The sequence below is a fragment of the Triticum urartu genome, chromosome 7 (genome assembly GCF_003073215.2).
Source record: "Triticum urartu cultivar G1812 chromosome 7, Tu2.1, whole genome shotgun sequence".
NCBI classification, from domain to species: domain Eukaryota; kingdom Viridiplantae; phylum Streptophyta; class Magnoliopsida; order Poales; family Poaceae; genus Triticum; species Triticum urartu.
Window position 1 is genome coordinate 559,892,463 of NC_053028.1, and position 22,374 is coordinate 559,914,836.

The 22,374-nt window shown below is 45.2% G+C and overlaps 1 long non-coding RNA gene and 1 pseudogene across 2 annotated transcripts; one reads left to right on the forward strand and one right to left on the reverse strand.

Annotated features, from left to right (window-relative positions):
• Positions 1 to 10,695: 10,695 nt before the first annotated feature.
• LOC125526217 lies at positions 10,696 to 10,869 on the reverse strand (annotated as a pseudogene).
• A 372-nt stretch (positions 10,870 to 11,241) lies between these two features.
• On the forward strand, positions 11,242 to 15,386 carry LOC125525565. Of its 2 annotated transcripts, XR_007291358.1 has the most exons (4): positions 11,242 to 11,666; positions 12,467 to 12,635; positions 12,778 to 13,582; positions 14,476 to 15,386. It is a non-coding gene; the product is annotated as an uncharacterized LOC125525565 (long non-coding RNA). The 2 variants fall into 2 exon arrangements; XR_007291357.1 differs by having other exon boundaries at positions 12,467 to 13,582.
• The last annotated feature ends 6,988 nt before the right edge of the window (positions 15,387 to 22,374 follow it).

Genomic DNA, 22,374 nt, shown 5'->3' on the forward strand with positions numbered 1-22,374 from the left:
GGGGCAAGACATAAGAACCACATCGTGATGATGTGGAGGGATTTATTGACACTATCACTATAGGGGAAACAAGGAAGGTTTCCGATGCACGAATCACTAGCATACACTTTCCTGTTTTACGCTACTTTGCATTATTTGCTAGTCGTTGCTTAATTGGTCGCGGGAACTGTGGAAACCTCAGTATCCCTGATATTATTATTTTGCACCATGGTCTATACGGTGATAACTCTTTTAGTATGGGCAGCATTATTGTCAAACGGTTAAGTCTGAACCGTACCAAGGGCCCCATCTTTGGAGGCATCTATGCTACACGCCTAGCTGCACATTTTAACATACCTATTAGGCATGCTGAGAAGGAAGAAAAAGTGCTGCCCCATGTTTACCTAGATTATAAAAGTATGGTGGCACATGATTTTATTGTTAAGAATAGGGAAGGAGAGCTTAAATATCAATTGTTCTTTAATAAACATCATCCTGAGACTATTACCTTGCCTGCTCCTTCTTTGTTTGATTTGACTGTAGGCACGTACCTTGTTCCGTTGACGACTATCCACGCCTACCGGAACCCTGCACCAGCCGAGGAGCCAGAGCCGGAACCACAATTTGATCCTTCATGGCAGTCTAATTACCAGTGGGATCCAGAGATGATTATCAGCCAGTGGCAATCTGAGCCTTCTTCTTCCTCGTCACAGTACGACCCCAACAACTATTATTATAGATATCCGCCAGGCCAGCCATGGCCATAGACCAACTTAGGCCAAAAGCCTAAGCTTGTGGGAGTACGTATTTCCCACCGACATTACATTTATGCTCACACACTCATTGCTAGATGTCGGTGCTCATACTTTTTCATTGTATCATCCATGCTAGTTTATTTTCCTTTTTATGCTTTCTTCTTGTGTGTTTAACAAACCTTAAGAAAAACCAAAAAAACTAGTTGTAGCTTCTAGCTAGTTTTAATCTCCATGCTTGTAGTAGTAATTAAAAAGAAAACCCAAAAAAGATTTCATGTTCTTCTTTTGCTTGTTGGGAGCTTTCCCGTGTAAATAGTTTTATTTCTTTTCTTTTCTTTGGGGGTCGATAGGAGAAGACCATAATTAAATTGTTGAGGTGGCTCTTATATGCATTATTGTTGATCTAACAAAAGAGCCCATATTGCCTTGTCTTCTCCTGTTTATTGAATGCTTGCAGATTCCAGCTTAGTCCAATGCACATGCACTATTATTATTATTCACATAGTTTGGTCGTGCAAGTGAAAGGCAATTATGATGATATACGATGGACTGGCTGAGATGAGAAAAGCTGGTATGAACTCGGCCTCCTTTTTTTGTAAATATGATTAGTTCATAGTTCCTGATTCAGCCTATTATGAATAAACATGTTTGCAATGACAACTAGAGATCATAGTTTCTTGTTCCATGCTTGATTAGCTATGAGTTATAATGGTTTACCTTGCGTGCCAACATGCTATTAAAATGGTTATGATGTGTTATGATAGGGTGGTATCCTCCTCTGAATGATTTAAGTGACTTGACTTGGCACATGTTCATGCATGTAGTTGAAACAAAATCAACATAGCCTTCACGATATTTATGTTCATGGTGGATTACATCCTACTCATGCTTGCATTCAGTGTTGATTAATTTTAATGCATGTTCATGACTGTTGTCACTCTCTAGCTGGTCGCTTTCCAGTCTTTTGCTAGCCTTCACCTGTACTAAGCGGGAATACTGCTTGTGCATCCAAACTCCTTAAACCCCAAAGTTATTCCACATGAGTCCACTATACCTACTTATATACGGTATCTACCTGCCATTCCAAGTAAATTTGTATGTGCCAAACTCCAAATCTTCAAATAAATATCCTGTTTTGTATGCTCGAATAGCTCATGTATCAACTAGGGATGTCTGTATCTTCCATGTTAGGCGGGTTATTCTCAAGAGGAGTGGACTCTGCTCCTCACTCACGAGATAAATGGCTGGTCACCAGGATGCCCAGTCCCATGCTTTATGCAAACTTAATCAAAATAATTGCAAACAAAACTCCCCCTGGGACTCTTGTTAGTTGGAGGCACTCGTTGTTTCGAGCAAGCCATGGATTAATGCTTGTGGTGGAAGGGGGAGCATAAACTTTACCATTCTGTTTGGGAACCGCCTATAATGTGTGTAGCATGGAATATATCGCCATCTCTTGGTTGTTATGTTGACAATGAAAGTATACCGCTCAAAATATTATTCACCTCTGTTTCAAAGCCGAGCTCTGGCACCTCTACAAATCCCTGCTTCCCTCTGCAAAGGGCCTATCTATTTACTTTTATGCTGAGTCATCATCCTCTTATTAAAAGGCACCAGTTGGAGAGCACCGCTGTCATTTGCATTCATTATTGTTAGTTTACATTGAGTATGACTTGACTGGATCTCTTTTACCATGAATTACAATGTCTAGTCAGTCCTTGGTCTTTAAAGGTGCTCTGCATTTATGTTTTGCGGTCTCAGAAAGGGCTAGCGAGATACCACCTTGTTATATCATATTATGATTGTTTTGAGAAAGTGTTGTCATCCGAGTTTTATTATTATGGCTCGCTAGTTGATTATGCTATTGATATGAGTAACTTGAGACCTATGCGTTATTGCAAATGTGGTTAGCTATAATCTTTGCTGAAAACTTGAATGCTGGCTTTACATATTTACAACAACAAGAGCAAACAGAGTTTGTAAAAGTTTTTCTTTATCACTTTCAGTTTGTCAACTGAATTGCTTGAGGACAAGGAAAGGTTTAAGCTTGGGGAAGTTGATACGTCTCCAACGTATCTACTTTTCCAAACACTTTTGCCCTTGTTTTGGACTCTAACTTGCATGATTTGAATGGAACTAACCCAGACTGACGCTGTTTTCAGTAGAACTACTATGGTGTTATTTATGTGCAGGATCAAACGTTCTTGGAATGACCTGAAACTTCACGAAGACACTTTTCAGAAAATAAGAAAAATACCTGCCAAAGATGAAGGCCAGGGGCCCACCACCTTGCCATGAGGGTGGGGGGCGCGCCTGCCCCCCTAGGGCGCGCCCCCTACCTCGTGGGCCCCCTGTTGCGTCTTCGACTCCAACTCCACCTCCATATATTGAGTTTCGATGAGAAAAAAATCAAGGTGAAGAAATCATCGCGTTTTACGATATGGAGCCGCCGCCAAGCCCTAAAACCTCTCGGGAGGGCTGATCTGGAGTCCGTTCGGGGCTCCGGAGAGGGGAATCTGTCGCCATCGTCATCATCAACCATCCTCCATCACCAATTTCATGATGCTCACCGCCGTGCGTGAGTAAGTCCATCCTAGGCTTGCTGTACGGTGATGGGTTGGATGGGATCTATCATGTAATTGAGTTAGTTTTGTTAGGGTTTGATCCCTAGTGTCCACTATGTTCTGAGATTGATGTTGCTATGACTTTGCTATGCTTAATGCTTGTCACTAGGGCCCGAGTGCCATGATTTTAGATCTGAACCTATTATGTGTTCATCAATATATGAGTGTTCTTCATCCTATCTTGCAAGTCTATAGTCACCTATTATGTGGTATGATCCGTTAACCCCGAAGTGACAATAATCGGGATACTTACCAGTGATGACCGTAGTTTGAGGAGTCAATGTATTCACTATGTGTTAATGCTTTGTTCCAGTTCTCTATTAAAAGGAGGCCTTAATATCCCTTAGTTTCCGTAAGGACCCCGCTGCCACAGGAGGGTAGGACAAAAGATGTCATGCAAGTTCTTTTCCATAAGCACGTATGACTATATTCGAAATACATGCCTACATTATATCAATGAACTGGAGCTAGTTCTGTGTCACCCTAGGTTATGACTGTTACCTGATGAACCGCATCCGGCATAATTCTCCATCCCGATCCATTGCCTACGAGCTTTCCATATATTGTTCTTCGCTTATTTACTTTTCCATTGCTATCGCTATCATCACTACAAAATACCAAAAACATTGCTTTTACTACTGTTACCTTTTGCTACCGTTATCACCACTATCATATTACTTTGCTACTAAACACTTTGCTGCAGATATTAAGTTTCCAGGTGTGGTTGAATTGACAACTCAGCTGCTAATACTTGAGAATATTCTTTGGCTCCCCTTGTGTCGAATCAATAAATTTGGGTTGAATACTCTACCCTTGAAAACTGTTGCGATCCCCTATACTTGTGGGTTATTAGAGCGCAAGCTTGAGCCTTTGGTCAGTCGCACTCCTAAGGAAAACTGGATGATACACCCAGGATGGCTTCAGCGGTACGTGCTTTATTAATTTGCACACTGACATGCATATTAATGGGAGACACTAACTGAAATGTTCTCTGATGAAGGTTGAAATGGACCGGCCTTGTACCTTTCGCGCGTCTGGTTGAGTCTATCCCGGGTGAGAAACGCCTCGCCATCGACGGGTCCTTGCTGAGCTGCTTAGTGGACCGTTGGAGGCCAGAGACCCACACGTTTCACTTCCGATGGGGAGAGATGGCTCCTACTCTGGAGGATGTGTCATTTTTGCTCGGACTACCATTGGCGGGTCATGCCATAGGACCGTTGGACGCACCGGCTGGTTGGGAGCGAGCTCTTACACAACGTTTTCATGGTGTTTTTCCGGATGCTCCGGATCCGGTATGGGAGCATCGCGGACCTAAGTATGAGTTGTTGCTCAATTTCCGGGTAATTTCCCCTACCTCTTATCTTCAAGTTATCGTGCATACGGTTTTACATAAAATAGTTGCGGCTTACTAAAACTTTCTCTTTGCTTAATGCAGATCCAGAACTTTCGGGCGCCGTTGACTGTGGAACAGATCACTCGGAGCCTGGAGGCCTACTTAATGTGGCTTTTCGGCAAGGTGATGTTCACAGAGAACCATGTCACCAATATTAGCGCGCTCTACATCCCTATGGCACTCGAGATAGCGAGCGCTTAAACGGCGGATCAGATCAGACAGAGGAGTTGGGGTTCGGCGGTCTTAGCGGCTACATACCGAGGTATGTGCAATGGTTGCCAGCTTACATCAAGAAATCCATCCCTTCTTGGATGCCCTCTATTCCTATAGCTGTGGTCGTGGGAGAGGTTCTCTATAGGGCGACCAGATGTACGTGTTCGTGAGCCTATAGACGCCATGTTTGATGTTGACGGCATCGACATGCCTACTTTCGATCTGTGTTGGACATGTCGCGAGGTATGCACCGTGTTATAGTTTAATGCAACTTTTTTCCGCACAAGACATAGTTCGATGCTAGCGGCTACTAACTTTTATTTTCTGCAGAGACGCTTTGCTAGTGATCAGACCAGGAAGGCATACACAACATTGAACGAGCAGTTCGATGCGTACACCGGGGTCATCTGGCAGCCCTACACAGAAGCAGCCATACAAGCGAGATACCCTGGTGGTATGTCTGTGCTATGCATAAGGGACCGAGATTACTGGATGACAAAATCAAATATCATCTTCGATGTCTTCGTCGAGGATATGGCACAACAGAGGGTTATGAGGCAATTTGGTCTTCTGCAGTTGGAGCTGCCTCCCCATATAGAGAACCCGGTGCCAGCACACATCCATAGGTATTAACCAGTTTTTCAATGTTGCATTATCTTTCCTACTACTCCATTCGAAGCTTTAGGTAATTGTTGAACACACACCACAATTTTAGGATGACAAGGAAGGGCATGACCAGGACAACTGCTGACTGGCTAGTTAGACTAGAGCCGTATGTTATAGAATGGGAGACAGCAAACACACATCTATGGCACGAGAATCACAATTTTGATCTCAATGATTTCAATCTCTGTTTGCGGCGCTACATGACCGGAACACGGTTACGCATCGTTGAGCACTCCCACCCAGAGGAGATACCGGATCCTACTCCGTCGGATATGTACCAGAGCTATGACACTTCGGGCTCTAGGCAGTACACGGTAAGATATATTTTCTTTAAGTAATGTTGTCACATACTTTGACGTGCAAGAGACAGACATTAATCATCATGGAAATTTGCAGGCTACCTTGACACACGAACTCTACGAGGATGTGACCACCTTTGGACGATCACTGTCGTCTGGACCTCTTCTTTAGCACCGTCCAGTGCTACAACCCTTCTTGGAACGAATTCAAAACAAGATACGGACTGTGTACGAGGCTATTACGTGCACTCGGAGAACCGACGTTGTTCAGCACCAGCAGCAGCAGCCGCGTCACTCCATGCACCGACATCAACCACGTCCACGTCTAGCACATCAGCCGACAACCAGGCCACCCCGTCCTGACCAACCTGGCAGTTCAACGTGGCAGCAACCACAACACTATGGTCCCACGTCGAGCTTCGTGTTTTCTCCACAGCCACAGCAGCACGGCCCCTCATCGAGCTTCGTGTTTTCTCCACAGCCACAGCAGCACGGTCCCTCGTCGAGCTTCGTGTTTGAGCCAGAGCAGCCGTCACAACCAGCAGGTAAGTTTCTTCATATTTATTGTTTTCAATATTAATTGAGGCGACCTCATTATTCATGACTAAACGTTCCATCGTGCAGGAGCCTACGGATATCATGCGTCTATGTCGGCATCACATGATACGTGGGGGGGTGATCAACATCCCGAGGAGAACATACAGGCTCAGATGTCGCAGCACACCCAGTGGATGAACATGTACTCGACTCCTCCACCAGGCCCCACACAGGATACACAGCATGACCAGGGAGTGTCTGAAATTCCTCCTCGTAACATTAGGCCACCTAACAGGTTGGGATGGACGCCGCTTCCAGATCCGCCTCCCCGCCAGGCCAGACGTCACCACTGACGCTTCCATCTATCAGTAGAGACATGACCATCTACTTCTGTATGAGACTTATGTCTATTCTATGTATGAGACAAATGACTATGTACTTATGTATGAGACATATGCCTACTCTATTTTAGCACTCTGTTATCCGAACTACAACATCATATTTAGATAGAACATAATGCTCGTACAACAAGACAGTACAAACAACTAGATAGAACTACATCTAAATTAATGGTACGTACGACTGAACTTACAACATACATCATAAAAACTACATGAAGTCATCATCGTCATCCTCCGTCGATGCAGAACTCTTGCCCTTCGAGGATGCAGAACTCTTAGCCTTGGACGATGCAGAACTCTTGCCCTTCAAGGATGCAGTACTCTTGCCCTTGGTCGATGCAAAACTCTTGTTCTTTGACGATGCAGAACCCGGAAGCGGCGGCATGAAGATATCATCTTCGTCCTCGCTCTCCTCAGTCCATAAAAATGGATGCTTTTCTGCAGTCCTTCTGAAAGTTTCACTCTTCAGCTCCACTACCTTCTTCCACCTTGCATGCAACCTAAGAAGTTCTACACGTACCTCCTCATAGGTCCTTTCAGGCCACCCAGACATACGTAATTCATGAGCCAACTCATTCATTATGGTGTCACTGCCGGTGAGTTCGTCCCATGGAACTATCCTATTGTCCATCCTGAAATCGGTAGCTAGCCTCAGAAGAGTCCTGCTCATCTCAGGGTGAAAACTACGATCGAAAGGATAATGGGACATCTCAACTACACTACACTGGAATGATTATCCTCCTCCGTCTGAAGGGAGTTTTATAGGTAGGGAGGAGAAAATGGCGGGAAAGAACAACCGCGGTATGGCGGGAAAGGGTTGGCGGGAAACGGGTGGCGGGAAAGAGTTGGCGCGAACATATGGCGGGAAACGGGTGGCGGGAAAGAGTTGGCGGGAACATATGGTGGGAAACGGGTGGCGGGAAAATATTGCGGGGAAAGGGTTACGCGAAATATGTCATGGTTTATAAAAAAATTCAGGGATCGTTCGGGACAAAAATGGTGGCATGCACCAGTTGGCCCACAGCAGGCCAATTAGTCCCTGTCGGCCAACTGCGGGCCAATTAGGCCGACTGGACCTGAACTGGTGGCCGACAGGCTAATCGGCCAGCAGCAAGCCGATAGGACCTCAGTCGGCCTGCTGTGGGCCGACTAGGTCCACTTGGCCTGCTGCGGGCCGACGGTGTATTATTTTTGAAAATTATTTTTTGGGCGTAATATTTGTGCAAATTAATAAAAAATGTATTATTTTTAAAAAAATTAGCTTGGAAATGGAAGAACTGCCCATTCGCTTGGCAGGGGATGTACAAAGGCGCTAAAGGCGGTTGCAGTGTGATTGAGGCGGTGGCCACACAGGACCTCTGGATTTGGCACTCCTTCTTTGGTATGCCAGGAACTCACAATGACATCAACGTGCTGCAGTGCTCCCCTGTCTTTGCCAAGCTTGTTGAAGGTCATTCTCCTCCGGTGAACTTCGAGGTCAATGGGCGGCACTACAACAAGGGGTACTACCTAGCTGATGGCATCTATCCGAGATGGTCTACATTTATGAAGACTATCTCAAACGCTGTGCCAGGAGGCAAGAAGTCCCACTTTGCCAAGGTGCAGGAGGCTTGCCGGAAGGATGTCGAGTGGGCATTTGGTGTGCTCCAATCTCGATTTGCTATTGTCTGGTACCCTGCTCAGACCTGGTCGAAAGATCAAATGTGGGAGATCATGACTTGTTGTGTCATCTTGCACAACATGATCATCAAGAGCGAGTAAGAAGAGCCAGTGTTTGACACTGAACCATACTATAGGCAGGGTCCTCTAACCGAAGTTGATCACCAGCTACCGGTAACCTGGACTTGCTACCTCGGTATGCGTCAGAAGATCCGAGACCCACAGGTGCATCGTCAACTGCAGCAGGATCTGTTGAAGCACCTATGGAGGCTCAAGGGCGACGCCGGGCGCGACGTGTGATGAAATATGAGTTTTTATTTGTTAAACTATATAATTTGTATTGAACTATTTGTTGTTGCACTATTTTGTTGAACTATTTGATGAACTATGTGATAAAAAAATATTTATGTTGGTAATTGAACGCCGAGTCACGACGAACCACGCCGAATATGAGCCTATTCTCGCCCATATGGACCCTTTATTCGCCGAAAGTGGGCCTAAAACTGGGCCAATATCGGCGCCTGGGGGCGACCTGGGAGCGACGGCTGGATGCCCAACCGTTCCCAACGCCGATTGTATCGCGACTCGCCCTTAGGGGGCGATTTTTATTCCTCCTAGGAGGGCCAACGGCTGGAGATGCTCTAAGCCCCATCACCCCTTCGCTAGCCTCTATCCCTCCATCCCCATCACGGGCATAATCACCACCATCGACCATGTCGATGTGGCCATGCCCTCTCCATGGACTTTCGGTTGTTCAACTTCTAGTTGTTTCATGGAATCCATTTTGTAGATCCAAGTTAAAATTCTAGCGTAAACCGATGTTGAAAACTGGTTTGAAAAAACTTACGTGTTGAAAATTTGAGCTGGTGCCTAAATGACAAGTGAGACACACATGTAACCAAACATATGGACACCATGTTATAATGAAGCTGTATTTACGCACACTCTTCACGGCCTCCAATATCTAAATGAAGCGCGCTTCATTTTCCATATGACGATCGTCGATACTACGAATTGGCTAGAGCTGCCTTTGGTTGCAGGCCATGGCACGCATTCAACATTATCCTTTCACCGGTCGACAATCATGTCGACACACAATTGTAGTACCAAACCTCAAACCAATCGATCCATCCGCTCAACAGATTATATTATGACAAACTTAAACCTCGTGAAAACAAACGAACCCCAATAATCCATCCTGATTGTAGTTCCTTCGTTCCAAATTACTCGTCGCAGAAATGGATGTATCTAGAACTAAAATACATCTAGATATATCCATACATACGACAAGTAATTCGGAACGGAGGGAGTATCACTTATCAACCGAACTCCTGATCACCTATCGCCACGTCCGTCGCCACATTGCCAGAGACGCGCGCCCTTCAAGCCCACCCAAGAACCAATGAACGACTGACGAGTTCAAGGGATCCGACGCGCCGCGCATCATCCACAACGACGGAAGATCTTCCTTCCCGTGCCACTCCTCCCGTGCACGTTGGGCACGGCCAAAGGGCAAAAGGAGACGTCGAGAAGAGACAAGCCGGCGGCGACCCGTTCCGCGCGCGGTAGGACCGGTGAACAGGATGGCCGGCCATTTCGCCATTGCCACGACGTACGTACGACGCGTTGGCTCTCCAGAGCGACGCGGGAGAGAGAAGCTCCTCCTCTCCTGTCTGTACCCATCTCGCCGGGCTCCCGTCTTGCCTGCGCGCCCTGCCGATGCCGTCGACCCAAGCGAGTTGAGCGAGATGGGTACGAGGCTACGACGGGTCGATGGATTGCCTGTTTGCCGTGATAATTCCCGGAGGAAGCGAATTCTTGTTGCGTGCTTGCTTCCGGCGTTAATGCAGGGATAGATCAAAAAAAAATTCCTGAAACGAGTAACATAGATCAATAATCACGGTAACATAGATCATTAACCTGCAGATCCAGACAACAAAGCATCTTTTTTCAGCTGCCCCTGGTCGCTTTCTGATTCTGCATGAAGGTGACGTAAACTGAAAGTTGTACATTTCCATCCTAGTACTGAGTACTGACTTTTTAGACAATGATTTTGCACCACTGTAAAACATATTACAAATAATTACAAATAAAGAATAACCAAAGAGATGACGGAGGAAATTATCATGGTTCACAAATGAATGACTAAAAAAATGTATTAATGTTTTGGCAGGGGCCGCGCGAACGCGTACTCCCTCTATCACAAATTATGACGTCCATTCTTGATAGACATTCTTTCACTTAGAAAGATGGTAGACCAACGCATTCACTAAGTGCAATGTAAGCCATTGATCTAGGCCACGAGCCTTGTTGATCGCTCGTAGACCCTGTCCAGGTAAGTATGTTGCAATGAAGCACCTGGTCATCATAATATAGCCTGCTCTCCTAGTCTAATCTTCTTGTGTTGTCGATGGGGTACTAAACTAAACAAGATCTCTGTGGGCCTATTTTGCGTGGACTTGCATTACTGAATGGGCTCTGGATGGCTAGGCCCAGTAGCCAGAATAGGAACTTTCGGTTGCTTACTTTTTTACTACTTCTATAAAAGAAAGAGAGGGCGGAGAACCAAACAATCAGATCCATCCATCAATAAAATCTAATGCTCCTTAATCCTTCGATGTTTGATGCAACAAACACGCCAATCAACCCACTAATCCTCCATCGCTATAATCACGAAAACAAACCGCTCTGCAGAACGCGCACGCCCGAAAAACCTTTCCCACTCTCCTTCTCCCAACCAGTACTCCCTCCCAACGTCCCCTGCCCGTCGGACGTCGGTCCGCGGCCACCCCGGCCGGCCCCGCGCGCTGCGTCCCCTGCACGTCGGCTCCCGGTCCGCCGCCGCCCTGGCCGGCCCCGCGCCGTCCCCCGCCGCCCAGCTTGGCCTCCGTTGCCGCAACCGCCAGACTTCTTCTGCTTCCCCGCGGACAAATGTGGGCGTGAGCAGAGCAGGCCCCCGCTGGTCTTCTTCTGCTGCCCCAAGAACGCGGGAGCGCCCCCTGCCGCCGCTGCCCACTGCCCGCGGTCAGCCTCTGCTGCCACACGGAAGGACGTCAGCGCGGTGCGGCGGCGCTGCCCTCCTCTGCTGCCCAACGCTGCCCAACGGATGGCCACGACCTTATCTGACTATGGAGAAACCAGTAAGTCTCCATTCGATTGATTGAAGTGCAGATTGATATAAAACTATACTGAATAGTGAGGTACCCAGCATATGGTCCATTTTATGTTCCATACACAAGAGAATTTGATCGTTTTAGCGCATCATTATCTACATGCACCACAATGGAGGATGTTACAAAGTCTACCCTGTACTTATGATTCAGTTTATGTTCCATACACAAGAGAATTTGATGCTTGTGCTTATTTACTTTCTTTGGTTGTTTTACTGCATCATGATCTGCATACGTCGCAGTGGAGGATGTTACAAAGTCTACACTGTACTTTTTCCAACGACCAAATGTGAACTGATTCTCATTCTATCATTCTTTTATATACATGATCCTTCCACACAACTAACATTGCTGCAGTTAAACAACGTTATTCTGGAAGGGTTAGACTCTGATTATATCATTAAAAGGTGAATTATCATGATCCAAATCAATGCCAAGCTCAGCACTAGACAGGGTTACAGTCTGATTATTGACTATTTAATCTCTTCATATGATAATTGTATTGTGTAACTCGAATTACCTTTTCAGTGCTCCCACAAATCCATTCTACCACGACTCACTCCTCAATTGGCATCAAAATTACTACACAATAGCTCCTAAACTTTCTGTACATGATTTCAATCATCCACTAATATACGAAATTCAGGCAATCTCAATACTAATATTTTATATCTTCTTTTTTGGCCTCTTCCCTATCAACTCATACTTTATTTCTACATGTTCAGAATGTTCCCATTCATCAGCAATTGCTGCACCTAAGGTCCTTTCAGTCATATTTTCAGGTTTACTTCATCGCTTGAGAGTTTGTACTTTGTGGTCGGTGGTGGAAAAGTGGAGCAAGAGGTCTCTCTCAAGTTGTGGGAGAACGAGTCTGCAGAGACGACGTTGAATTTTATCAAGGCGGCTTCATTTTGTTATGAACTATCCAAGAGAGACAAGGTTGCTTCATTTGCAAGCTCAAAACTCTTTATGATTGTATTCTGCTTCTCTACCCAGTTCACTGAAAATATGAACCAATGCAATTGGTTGTTGGTGTTTGATCCCATTAGTAGTATGATCAAATTTGTTTCGAGACATGCAGTCCCCAAATGCTCCACTCCCCACAATCTGACGAATGGGAGAGGGAAGCTGAGGCTATGGTCGTGCCGTTGTAGACAAACAGTTTAACACTGAGGTAATGTGATAAAAATAATCGTTTTTTCTCTCTCGTACGTTTCGGTTTATGTATGTCTGCTACGTACAATTCATGTACTCCCTCTGTCCCAAAATAAGTGACTCAACTTTATACTAGCTTTACTATAAAGTTAGTACAAAATTCAGTCATTTATTTTGGGACGGAGGGAGTACTATTCTGTCCTTGCACTGCTTTCTTCTACTCCCTCCATAAACTAATATAAGAGCATTTAGATCACTAATTTAGTAATCTAAACGCTCTTATATTAGTATACAGACGGAGTTATATTTTTGTTGTATATTACTATGTTCAGTTGGTGTGAAATCCCCCAATTTTTGGTTAATCTAGGAAGTAAAAATAAGTTCAGTTTGTAGACTGTTTAAACCACTTTTAACTGAACTTGTACAAGCATCAAATCTAGGATATTTCAAGTCTCTTCACAAAAAACATATTACATAGCAATAATTTCATCTTATTGTTGTACTAATCCGATTATGAGGTGTATTCGTGGTGCCTTGAAGTGTAAAAATCGCAGTACTTTTCCTTCCTCTTTTTTTGTATTATTTTAGCTCAAGCTTACACTTGCTGACTGGACACTAAATAACATTCTTCTGTTTTTTTGTTGCAACGAGAGAATAATAATGAGATGCGCTGCCACAGGGAGAACTTGGACCAATTGATAAGACACCAAATCTTGGGCACTAAATTATGTGTATGTAGTTGATCTGCATCTGAAATCTCTTTATAATAGTCGCGTATATTATAGTTAATTTCACCGATATCTGTGTATCTTTTATTTGGTTATTTGGCCTGAACCTACAGTTCAAGGTTAGTAATTATTTGGTCCGAGCCTACTATTCCTTTCCATGTCTTGTATAATTCTCTTTTTTGACATGAAGAGTTCCTGGAGGTTGGATGGCAATTTGAAAATTCCAGTGTATGCTTCAAGATGTATGCATATAATTTTGGAGTCTATTCATGTTGGTTCAGCATGTTTCTACTACACTCCACATCTCACAGTATTTAGAGCAGAGGGCCTTCGATAGTGAATACTGCATAAAATGGTGTTGTTCCGTGGGATGCATAATTTGTTGTTTCATTCATCCCCTATCCTTGGTGTTGTTTTACATAGCTTATACTCATTTGCTTTGTTTCAGCGGCAGGGTATATAACATAGGAAAACTTGACTAAGCTGTTCTGAAATTCCGGTTCCATTGGGTGATTTCTATTTTCTTAATAAATTGGTGGGAGTGTGAGATAACTATTAAGTCAATTAGTTGATGTGTACATTTAACAAGCGGTCAGTTGGGAGGTGATAATTATTTTTGTGTACACATAGTTTAGTCAGGGCATGCCCATGAACTGTTGCTTGCATATTGTATCATGTGAACGTAAGTGAATAAATCTTCCTTGGCTGAAATGTCATACCCGGTTTTGTGAAGTTTATATAAGCTTGCATTTTTTTTGTTGCTTTGACCATTTTCTTCTTCTCCTTTGATAGCTAAGATGCACATGTAAAATCACATAATTGGATCCTTCGGAGCCTGGTAGATTCAGTACCAATTGTCGACTTAGCACTTATCATGTGCTGCATAATTGTTTCAGATTAGCATCCTTGTACAACAGCAAATCAACTAGGAGCCTCTCCTGAGAAGCAAAGATGTAGATTGTCCACCTCGAAGGCTATAGTTGCTAAAGAAGCTACAGGAGATTTAGAATATTTTATCTCACAACTTTCACTTCATCAGCCCAATAATGAAAGCAGAAGTATGCATTAAATATACAAAGGTCTCCACAAGGTTTGCATAAGACGGTAATGTCCCATCTTTAAATCCTCCGACATTGTGCTAGAAACTAATTTTATTACTGACTGGACATATATGCCATGCATGTTTAGTACCTTGACTCTTTATATAGACAAAGCTCTGAGGGATGAAGCGTTTTGGGAGCCCAGATGAAGAATGCTTCTGAGGCGGAGAAAGAGAAGTGATGAGAATACTTCCAAACCGCTCTGAATTTTTATTTTGGCAAACTCGGACTCCTTGTTTGATGAAATACATCTGAAGAGCATTTTTGCGCATTGTTCAAATAAACTCTTCATTTTTGTGTCTCTGTCAAACAATGCATTTCAAATAATTAGGTTATTGTCCTGGGGATATTTCGATAAATGTTGTACTTATCATCCTAGATACTCCCTATTCATTACCTATATCACATTCCCATTTTATTTCTTTGGGGAATAGCACATATTGTATTTCCATTTTTAGTTTCTTTAGTTGTTTGAATTAAAAAAAGGTGTAGACAAACAAAAGCTATAGAAAAGGATACAAATTAAATAGAGGTGGAATTTGAAAAATGGATTGAATTGGCAGGACGTGCTTACTAGTGAAAAGAAAAGCAAAACAAAAACTGTTAAGATTGCTCACTGTTTGCTCTCGCCAAGAAACTGTAGAAGGGAAAAGGAGGTGACGATAATTTGCAGGGAAATGGCTTGGCTCAATTTCTTTGCCGCTCTAGGCCGGGAACTCCAGTCGAAAGGTATGAGTAGGTCGTATTGTTTTGCCGTAATAACAGATATCAGAGGAAGGCCTTTGCCAGCGTGCAAGTTAGCATCGTCAGGCAGGACCAAAACAAAATGGCGCATGAGATTGCTGCGACGGCGAGAAGATATGGAGACCAAGAGGTTTTTAATTTCGGAAACAAAATAAATCCGGACCTCACTGAAATATGCGAAATTTTAGAAATTCCGCATATTTCGGATTTTTAGACTTCAATTTTCACTTAATTTTAATGAATTCTGACATAATTTAAATTAATTTTGAAATCATTTTGAAAATGCCTCGAAATTTCGGGGTTAAATATACTTCAGACCCCACTGAAATATGTGAAATTTTGAAATTCACTAAAATTTCATTGAAATTTTTAACCCTGATGGAGACCATTTCCGTTTAGCTAACGTGCACAACAACGTGCGGCAAGTTATGTTGTCGGAATGTAATACCACCAATGCATAACTTGTATGCTTTGGTTCTAAAAAGAAACTTTGCTGCTCTGCCTCCAAGAGCTGTACTATACATGATATCTGAGTACTCAAAAGGGCAAGGAAACGACGCTGACCAGTGTTTTTAGTTGACCGTAGTTTTCGCCTCTCAATAATGTTCTAGTCTACTGGATTTAGAAATTTTCGCATGCCATAATCTCATTACACTATTCCAGTTATTGGCGAAAGTTTCAGTCCTCGGTGATATCCCTCTTCCCCTTCAAAGAACATAACCATTCCTTCACGGTCGACACCCCCAAGTCCGCCCTGGGAAAAGGAAAGAGAACACAAGTGATGTCAAGTTGTTTAATTTATCTGACTGATAATTTAATTTATGATAAGCCATGTCGACCCAGACTTCCTAGTGAAGCGTGATAGGACAGAGCCAGAGATAAACAAACACCTGATGTTGAGGTGAGCTGGGGCTGGGCTCTCATCAACCGAAAGATCACAGAGGAAATGACAAGAGCTAGCTTGCCGATGCTCTTCTTTACTTGTGAGCAACATGCGACTCATCACCGTCGTCATGGTTCATGGATTCCCGGCCCTTCCGGGATCAAAGAAGCGTCCGTCTATACCTCTCATATTAGCAGCCAAAGACGTGAAGAAAACAAAGCTGGTGCGCTCTCTACCCGGGATCAACCAACGGCGCTCTGCGACGGCACGTATATCCCATGCGTTGGATGTATCTAGAACATGGCATCAGATCGAAACGTGGGCAAAAGGTTCGATCGTACTTGTAAGCTTTTTCTGGCCGAACTGGTCGCTTTCTTCGCCGCAGGGAGGAGCTGGAGGATCACATGAATGATTGGCTGGACTGATTGGCGGTGGTGATCTGATCGGTGATCACGGGGCGTGCCGCGCGCGTTCTTCGCTGCACCGTCAGCCGGCGCGTTTTGATCGCTCGTTGATAGTACTGTTTGTGATCGATCGGATACGAGCGTGTTGCGCCTTGGGCGCGCACCATGATAGGGTTGCGGAGATCTTCGCGAGGTGGCTGTAATCGTGTTAGCAGCTGGTGATGGGTGATGATTACGAGTCATGGTCTCCATGATGGAATATCATGTGATAAACCGAGTGCCACCCGTTGATCTGGAGAATATATAGTACCACCACCAACACCACCAACAAAATCGTGTGAATGATCATGAACAAAAAATGAATTTTGTAATTAAGATAAATTACTAAACGATAAACTGCAGCGTGAAATTCAAGGAAGCCGAGGAGGAAAAATGAAAGACAGGTTCTTCGATTGTGAAGAAAGGATCTAACCGATTTTCAATTGTGAAGGGTCCATTTGATTTGTTCATTCCTAGAATATATCGTTTTTTTTTTTGTAAAAAGGGTCAAATCTCTTATAAAGATTCATCAAAAATACAAAACACCTCAAATACAATAAAAATTATATCAAGACCCACGGACCACCGAACGACCATTACCACCACCAGAACAAGTCACCGAAGCGCCGCTGTCCCCGCTCACATATCTGGGCCGGTCTAACCTTGTCAATGACAACCGGAAAATCCTCGTGCACGTGCAACTAAGGACCAGTGCCCCGGAGCCGCACTCGTCACGGTTGAATCGTTGAATCAATCTAAAGAATCTGACACCAAATATCGTTGTTGCGTACGCACGGCGAGGAACCCTAACCTCGCCATCCGAAGGAGCTGGCAGGAATCTACGCCGGAGTTCCGGCTAATCCATCCCAACGGAAAAACTTGAGGAGTATCAAAAGCTAGGAAGGACGGCTCGAAGGAAGATCAATTAATTGTAGCAGAATGTTCCAGTGGTGTAACTTTTCACTAACACAGAGTGCCAAGAAATTATAAAATGCCAATCATGAAAATGGAGCAACATAAACTGAAAGTGTTTCTAAAAACTTAAATTCTCTATTTATTTATTTTTGATAAAATTCGTTCGATTCAAAGAAATCTTGAAGAACCTGAGTTACATCAAAAGATACCTCCATTATACCATGTGCCAGACGTGGTAAAAGCAATCTGAAATGTACTCATCTACAAAATCTTAATAAAAAATACTTAAATTACATGTGATTGTTGGAATTCGAAATGTAGGATTGCAGTTATAAAAAAAAAGTAGTATTGCATTGTCCCGTAGGATCTATTCCTCTTTCTTTTTCTACTATTAGAACAATGCACATGCGTTGCAATGGAATGTAAGTACTCTAGTGCGTTACTTGTGATTTACCTGTCAATAATAATTCAATCGTATAAATAAATATTCATCAAATTCTGCCCGTGAATTACCTTATATTTTGATTAGAAGTTTGGTAAATAAATTAAAGTGGAATTGGTTCAGAAGGTAAATAAATTAAGGTGATTGATTATCATATGCATGGAAGGTTGGACGAAGGGCTAAAAGCAACTCTAGCAGACCCCGCATTTTGCCGACCTGCAAAATGTGTTTGCAGGTTGCACGGGGGCGGTTATGCAGGCCGGATTTTGCGGCGGCAGAGTAGAAACCGCAAACAAACCCTAATTTAAAAAAATGTTTCGCGCGAGAAATTTAAGCAGCAGCTCGCCGGAGCTCGCTCGCATAGATGGTTCTTCTTCGCATAATAAGTTCGTACACGCCACATACATACATAAAGGTTAGATATGCTAGACAGGGCCTACGCTACCGCACCACTACAACAAAATGAGCTCACCGGAGCTCCTGCGGTAGCTGCCCACCGGCGGCGATCATTCGGAGTCGGAGTCGACCTCGATGTAGAGCTTCGCCTGCTCCGCCTTCATCACGCGCATGTCAGCCTCCTTCGATGCGTGCGCCTGCGATGCCGTGAGGCCCGTCTCGAGGAAGAGCCGCTCGTACTCGAGCTCGCGCCGGATGCGCTCTTCCATCTCCTCCTGATCCCTCGTCGACCGCTCGAGGAGCTTCTCCTGCCCCGGTGGGAGGTAGTCCTCGGGTCCGATGATGCCTCGGCGCGGCGGCGCATCGGGCACGGCCTCCTCCGGCTCCCTCTTCACCGGAACGAGCCACGAGCTCGATGCGTCCGCGGATGAGCACCCCGCGGAACTGTGGCCGGATGAGCTCCCCGCGGACCAGTTGCCAGAGGATGCGCGGTGGCGACGGGCATGCTTGAGTTCGAACTGATCGAGCTAGCGACGGTTGAATGCCGGCGGCGGCCGGGCACCATGATTGAGCCACCGACGCCCCCCTCCCCCCGCTTGCGCGCGACGTCAGATCTGGCGCGGCGGTGGCGCTCCGTCTCATCCCCCGAGTCGGCCATGGTGGTTCAAGGCTCGCTGGCGGCGAGAAATTGAGTGGCGCGGTGGGGAATTGGAGGGGAACGCGGCTGCGGGGGGATAGGGTTTCGACCCGCATCTGCCACGCAAACCCGCAATTATAGTGGCTCGGGGGTTGCGTTTGCGGGCTGTGATGACCCACAAGTATAGGGGATCTATCGTAGTCCTTTCGATAAGTAAGAGTGTCGAACCCAACGAGGAGCGGAAGGAAATGATAAGCGGTTTTCAGCAAGGTATTCTCTGCAAGTACTGAAATAAGTGGTAACCGATAGTTTTGTGATAAGATAATTTGTAACGAGCAACAAGTAACAAAAGTAAATAAAGTGCAGCAAGGTGGCCCAACCCTTCTTGTAGCAAAGGACAAGTCTGGACAAACTCTTGTATAAGGAAAAGCGCCCCCGAGGACACATGGGAATATCGTCAAGCTAGTTTTCATCACGTTCATATGATTCGCGTTCGGTACTTTGATAATTTGACATGTGGGTGGACCGGTGCTTGGGTGCTGTTCTTACTTGAATAAGCATCCCACTTATGATTAATCTTTATTGCAAGCATCCGCAACTACGACAAAAGTATTAAGGTAAACCTAACCATAGCATGAAACATTGTTGGGGAACGTAGCAGAATTTTAAAATTTTCTACGCATCACCAAGATCAATCTATGGAGTCATCTAGCAACGAGGGAGAGAGGAGTGCATCTACATACCCTTGTAGATCGCGCGCGGAAGCGTTCAAGAGAACGGGGTTGATGGAGTCATACTCGTCGTGATCCAAATCACCGATGACCTAGCGCCGAACGGACGGCACCTCCGCGTTCAACACACGTATGGTTGGGAAGACGTCTCCTCCAACTTGATCCAGCAAGGGGGAAGGAGAGGTTGATGAAGATCCAGCAGCACGACGGCGTGGTGGTGGAAGCAACGGTGATCTCGGCAGGGCTTCGCCAAGCTCAGGAAGAGGGAGGAGTGTCACGGGAGGGAGAGGGAGGCGCCAGGGGCTAGGGTGCGGCTGCCCTCCCTCCCCTCACTATATATAGGACCCCTAGGGGGCGTCGGCCCTAGGAGATTGAATCTCCAAGGGGTGCGGCGGCCAAGGGGGGTGGAGTGCCCCCCAAGCCAACTGGGGCGCCCCCACCCCTAGGGTTTCCAACCCTAGGCGCAGGGGAGGCCCATGGGGGGGCGCACCAGCCCACTAGGGGCTGGTTCCCCCCCACTTCAGCCCATGCGGCCCTCCGGGATAGGTGGCCCCACTCGGTGGACCCCCGGGACCCTTCCGGTGGTCCCGGTACAATATCGATTACCCCCGAAACCTTCCCGATGGCCGAAACTTGACTTCCTATATATAAATATTCACCTCCGGACCATTCTGAAACTCCTCGTGACGTCCGGGATCTCATCCGGTACTCCTAACAACTTTCGGGTTACCGTATGCTAATATCTCAACAACCCTAGTGTAAGTGCATCTAGTGCCACCCGTAGTTGATTTTGGAGTATTGACGACAAACCTAGTTGAGGGACTAATGTGTTTGTGAGAATTGTAGGATAACACAGGTAGAAGTCCCTCATTGATTCGGTTTTACTACCAGAGATGACCCCTAAAACTTTATGAAGACATTGAAGTCAAAGGTGGTATATGAAGATATTCACATTGAAGACTATGACACGAGAAGACACGATATGAAGCCTATGGAGCTCGAAGACTTAGATCTTTCGTAGTTCTTTTTCTTTTGTGTTGAGTCATAAGAACCACCGTACTGTTAAGTGGGGTCCAAGAGAACCATTCAGAATGACTGAAGTGATGCCTAAACCAAAAACCTATGTCTTCGAGTGAAGACTATGAGAGCGAATCTTGTCCAAAGTCGGACAAGTCAGCTTTGCTTGTAGCCCAAGTAAAGTTGCCGTGTGAGTTTGAAATCTGACCGTTGGAACACGTGTCAGTTCCTTAGTGACCCAGGGTCATTTCGGACAAATCAGGTCGGGTTGCCAAGTGGCTATAAATAGCCCACCCCCTACAACCATAAACGGTTGGCTGCTCAGATTGAAAGTACGGCTTTTGTTGTTTGAGAGCAACCCACCTCGAAGCCTTTGAGAGAGAATTTCCTGCGAGGATAAAGCCCTAACCACCAGAGCCAGAGAGAATTGGGCATCACTTAAGTCTTCTTGTCTGTGTGATCTGAAGACTTATTACACTTGAGGACTGTGCATCCTCCAGCCGGTTAGGCGTCGCGTTCTGAGCATCCAAGAGACATTGTGGATTGCCGGTGAACGAGGTCTGTGAAGGTTTGGGAGTCTACCTTGAAGACTTACCAGAGTGATTGGGCGAGGTCTATGTGACCTTAGCTCAAGGAGAATACGATGAGGACTGTGTGTCCTGAGCTGCGTGTTCAGGACTGGGTGTCCGGGACTGTGTGTCCTAAGGTTTAAATACCTAGCCGCTCCAACCAGACGTACAGTTGTCACAGCAACTGGAACTGGTCCAACAAATCATTGTCTTCAACGAGTCACTGGTTTCATCTTCACTTCACTTTACTTACTGTTACTCATTGTGAAGTCATTGTATGTTTGCACTATCATTTGTCTTCACTGAGTGACTGCGTGTTCTGTTTGGCTTCACAATATCTTTCTACCTGATCCTTACTACCTAGCTGCTATTAGTCTTTGTGCTTTCACTTCATTGAATACTTGACTATGGTTTGCCTAGTGTAGTCTACCTTCCGCTGCATGGTAATAGGTTTAATTTTATCATTTGTCTTCAAAACTCTCATGTTCTGAAGACTTTCATAAAAATCGCCTATTCACCCCCCCTCTAGTCGATATAATGCACTTTCAATTGGTATCAGAGCTAGGTGCTCCCTTGTTCTGTGTGATTCGGTTTAACCACCTGGAGTTTTAGCTATGTCGACTGCAGGGATAATTAAAGTCTCCGCTGCATGCCCCGTCTTCGATGGAACTGAATATCCCTACTGGAAGAATAAGATGCGTATGCATCTTGAAGCCATTGACGTCGACCTGTGGTATGTCGTCGAGAACGGCGTTCCCAAGGCTGGAGAAGGTGTCACTGCTACTGATGTCAAGAAATTCGTTCAACTGGACTCTACTGCCAAGAATATCATCTGTGGTCATCTGACCAAAGGACAGTATGGCCGTGTGAGTGCTTTGAAGACATCCAAGCTAGTCTGGGACTGGCTCTCCAAGGTCA